Source organism: Micropterus dolomieu, linkage group LG14 (assembly GCF_021292245.1).
Source record: "Micropterus dolomieu isolate WLL.071019.BEF.003 ecotype Adirondacks linkage group LG14, ASM2129224v1, whole genome shotgun sequence".
Lineage (NCBI taxonomy): Eukaryota > Metazoa > Chordata > Actinopteri > Centrarchiformes > Centrarchidae > Micropterus > Micropterus dolomieu.
Window position 1 is genome coordinate 8,249,933 of NC_060163.1, and position 4,885 is coordinate 8,254,817.

Sequence of the window (4,885 nt, forward strand, 5' to 3'; positions counted from 1 at the left end):
CACACACACACACACACACACACACACACACACACACACACACACACACACACGAATGATTGTTGGCCCACTAAAGCCTGCTAATAAACAAACATGCACAGAGGTGATCAATAAAAAGCCAGTCTGCTTCAGTGATATTAATACACAATCCTAAACAAACGACATGCAGTAAAATCAGCCTTCCTTGCTGTTGAACTGTACTCTGTATCACTTTTTCATGTTTAACTGGATCCCAGTTAGTCTCCCCAGAGAACGCGTACAGTATATCCTCCTTGAGTACATGCTTTGATATTTCTATGTCGGCCTCCTGACTGTATGCACTCAGCTCAGCCAGCAGCAGATGATTAACACATGCATGTAATATTTTTCCTGTACAAGCCCCCTCACATAATTCACTCTAACGATACGGTACTTTTCAAAGCATTTGATTAAGTAAACGAGTTCAGACATTCCCTGTGATTTTTTCCAGGCTGGTGCTCATCTCATTTTTTTCTTTTACCTGAGTTCCACATTCTTTTGAGGGGAACCCTTTGTGACCTTTGAGTGTCACTGACGCAACCAACCAGGAAAGGGTCAGTAGCAGAGGTGTGAACTCTGAATCCAGCTGCTGTATTTGTTTTCACACCACATATTTCCCTGGCATTTTTTCTCTTCCTTTTTTTGCCACACATGGTGATGTTGGGAAAACTGCTCCATCATGGTCTGTCGTCACCAAATGGTCACATCTCATTCATGTAACAACATGATTCCCTCCGTAAAGTAAGACACCAAGTTTTTAGGAGACAGAAATTGGTTGACCTGTCCATCATTAGCCAACAGGTCACTGCTGTCAGCTGTGTGGAAGGAAATGTGGGCAAACTCTTTGTCTCTGAAATACTCCCAAATCTTGTAGTTATGATAGTTTTAAAATTACTAGTTTGCAACAAACCTGGACAGACATAAGTGGAATGTGTAGGTGAAAAAAGAGAACATTTTTGACCAAGCCACCATGTCTTTGTAGTTTGAAAAACAGGGATAGGTCTGTTTGCTGACTGGCTGCTGTCCAAAAATTGACTGCATGTGAACCTTTTAGATGATGATTGATGTGGACGATTGTAAAGTTTCCCCAGCTCTGGCTAGTCTGCACCTCTCCCTGAAACCCACCCTGGGATACTGAGTACCATTATGCAACAGCAACATTTGAACCTAACTTTCAGTTTAGTTAGCTTTTATAAAAACTTTGGAAATTGTGCCAGATGCTTATCATCACTCAAAACTGCAAATGCATTTGAATTGAAGGTACATGGAGCACCATTTGGGACATGTGGAACTTTTGGAGCAGTTAAAAGTTATGGATACATAACTTTTTAGGCCGATATCAATACTTATATCAAAATTTGAAGAAATACGATAAGAATTATCAGCTGAAATCTGTTTTTAAAAATAAAAACATAACAAGGAAAGAAATTTGGTTAAAGCAAGAGTTTGACATGTTGGGAAATACTCTTATTTGTATTCTTGCAGAGAGTGAGATGAGAAGATCAATACCACTCTCATCCGTGTATGGTAAATATGAAGCTACAGTCAGAAGAATAGATACCTTAGCATAAAGACTGGAAACAGTAGGCAACAGCTAGCCTGGCTCTGTCAAAGATAACAAAATCCATCTACCAACAACTAATGAAATATTTTAGCAAATAGTGCCCTGCATGCACCACTACAGCTCACAGATTAACCCATTATATCTTGTTTCACGTGTTTCCAGTTTTTGTAGTAAGCTAACCAGCTGCTGGCTCCAGCTTGATATTTAGCATACAGATGTTAGAGTGGTATCTATCTTCTCATCAACTCTCAGCAAGAAAGCAATTAAGCACATTTTCCAAAATGTCAAGCTATTCCTTTACAGACTTGTGACCATGACGTGCGGATCGAGCTGGACATTTTGTTGGCTAGTAAAAAAAATAACAGCCTGTCCTCATCAGAAAAACGGGCGTATAGGTTGATTATTATATAGCTTAATACGTCCCCATATTTAAATTTTTACTTATGCCTCTAGTAGCAGAAGAAGTCAGGTGATGTAGTATAAAGAGCGACAAAGTCTGTACAAGGAGGGTGGCAGGGTGGATGGATGAATGAAGTAATCTCAGGACTTTCACTCAGGAGACCGAAGTTTGAGTTCCATGTGAAGGAAAAAGCAAAGTTGACATGTATTAAGTTAAATAACGTTTTGTAGATGACTTGCGTCACGTGACTCACATTACTTAAATCATGTTATTGACATGATGTACTTATTTTAACCCAACCAACCAACTGAAGGTCCGGTACACCTGTTGCTGGACTGGTACTTACTAACGCTTGTACATGTCATTTTGGGAAAAGGTCTTATTTGGGACACTTGACAGTCGACCTATTTTGTCCTTTTGGTATGAGCATGTGTTGAAAAATAAACATGCCACTACTCCCTGGAGGACAAAGTATGTAATGGTGATCTTATTATCTTAAACATATTTTTGGCATTCCAGTACTGTGATTTCTTTTTTCTATTTCTTATTTCTATAGTCCAACATCTACAGTACCAATATTCAGTAAATGTGATCAAACTGGCTGATAATATCAGTCATGCACATGTTTCAGTCTGGCTGCAGTCTCTATGTATTGCTTTAAAGACCCGTTGTGTGGCAAGTATCAAATAAAAAGAGAAGGAGTGCACGTGTCTGATGTGTTCTGAGTAGAAGAAAAGAAAAAACTTAATGTGTCAGTGCAGAAGAGATATAAACTGAAAGAGAGAGACAACAATGAGTGCAAATTGGGACTGCCAGTTCCTGCAGATACAGGAAGCAGAGAGCCTCGGAGAGTATGGATATTTATTGAAGCATGATAATGTTTTCTTGGCTGAGGAGGGAGTGTAGCCATGTTTTGCTTGGACTCAGACGGAGCATGGATGGTGAAAATAGGAACGTCATTGAAAGTCAAAGGGTGAGCCTAAAAAATGTGGCCTTATCTTGTATGTTTGTTCACCTGGTGAGCGGGGTTAGTGAGTGAAGGACATGCGAAGAGAAAAAAGGGAGGGAAGACCCGTGATAAAACACAAAGTCCATTGGTGATTTTATTCAAGACAAACTATAGCAGAGTAAACATTTTTGAGTTAAAGTCACCAAAAGTACAGATTAATGGGTGTGCGTGTGTGGGCCCAACAGCTGTTCCAGCCTTTTAAAGTCAGTCAAGACACTCAAAGAGAAGCAAAGAAATGAAAGGGAAAGAAGAGGAGTAATAGAGAATAGTTGAAGAAAGCAGGGGCAGAAAATGAGAGGAAAAGAGAAGGAACAGAGAAAAGATAAGGAATAAACCATGAGAGGAAAATATCCAGAATGAGTGTAAAATGAGGGGAAAAGGAAGAAAGAGAAGACAAAAGAAAGGGAGACAAAGAGGAGAAAATAAGCATTAAAGGGCAAGAATGGAAAATAAGTGAGAGGGAAAGAATTGAGAGAAGCAGAAAGAGAAAGAGAGAAAAGAGGAGAAGACAGAATAAAAGAGAGAAAAAAAGATGGTTCAGACCAAAACGTGGTTTCAATCAGTGCCGAGGTTGAGAAGAAGGAAGTTTGATGGTCGTAATCGAGAGAAAGACTCCACCGACCGATGCTCTACTCAGGAATGTGTTCATACACTCACACACACAACACACAACACACGGCTCCTATTAGACTGTGGTTACGCTGGTTTATATCCAGCAAAGCCACCTCAAGCAAATACTGTACATAGTGACATGGAAATATTTTATTCAGCCTGTCTGTGATGTATGAATGCACCGAAATCCCCTGAATGGTGAGTTGCCCAAAGAAAGCAACTCAAAGCTACAACAAAAAGATGAACTAAGCAGAAGATTTAATGCAAAATTGCCCTCACTTGATCACAAACTGGGGCTTTGACAGCAAAGAGATTTGCTATTAACACTGCCTGGCTTATTGATGTCTTGCTGCAAGATTTCTGGGTATTGAAGCTTGAACAGTTTTTATACAGTTTTCTCTCACCACCTTCGGAGATACCTGTTTAGATTTGACTGGTACAGCGTTGAAAAAGTGTATGACACAGAGTGCCAGGCTGCAATTATGCAAAAATGTATTTGCTTAAAAATTGAAAACAAAGACAAAGAAATTGAAGAAAGACTAAAACGTCTGGTTTAGACATCGACGCAGTGGCTTATAAAAGCATCTAAGTCCCAAACAAGATCAATTTGACAAGTGTCAAAGACTCTACAAGAATACAGCCATGCTAGCTGCTTTGTGCCTTGTTTTTAGTTAAACACTAATGCCAGCATACTAACGTGCTCACAGTGACAATGCTAACACGCTGATGTGGTGTAATGTTTACCATGTTCAACATCTTAGTTTAGCTTAGTTGAGGCTGATGGGAATGTCATTAGTTTTGCAGATGCTGATGATGATGCTAGAGAAAAAATTAAGGGATCAGCTGAATGTATCATGTGGGGGACGTAAATATCTGTACGGAAGTTCCTGGCAATGCGTCCAACAGTTGTCGAGACATTTCACTGAAAATGACCCATGTCAACCTGATGGTGGCGCTACATGTAAAAATCATCAAAGTTAGTAGGATTCATCTTCTGGGTGCCACATACTGTATGTCTGTGCAAAAAAATGTCATGGCAATCCATCCAGTAGTTTGAGATGGTGCTAGTAGGGCTATGATTGGTACAAAAACAGTAAACATTATAAATTATAGGTGTCAGTAATAATCAGTGAACTTAATAATGTAGATGATATCAAAGATGATGATCATAAACTGCATATTTCTCTGAAATCCTACTTGGTCTTTTATGTCTCTCTCTTAATATTTCTTCCTCAACTTGTATGTTTTCTTTTTTCTTCTCTTACGTCCTATCACCCCCCCC

At 39.4% G+C, this 4,885-nt stretch overlaps 1 protein-coding gene across 3 annotated transcripts in view; it reads left to right on the top strand.

Annotated features, from left to right (window-relative positions):
- Positions 1–4,885, top strand: part of cdc42ep1a (CDC42 effector protein (Rho GTPase binding) 1a) — a 16,958-nt gene that overhangs the window by 3,198 nt on the left and 8,875 nt on the right. The window lies entirely within an intron of this gene.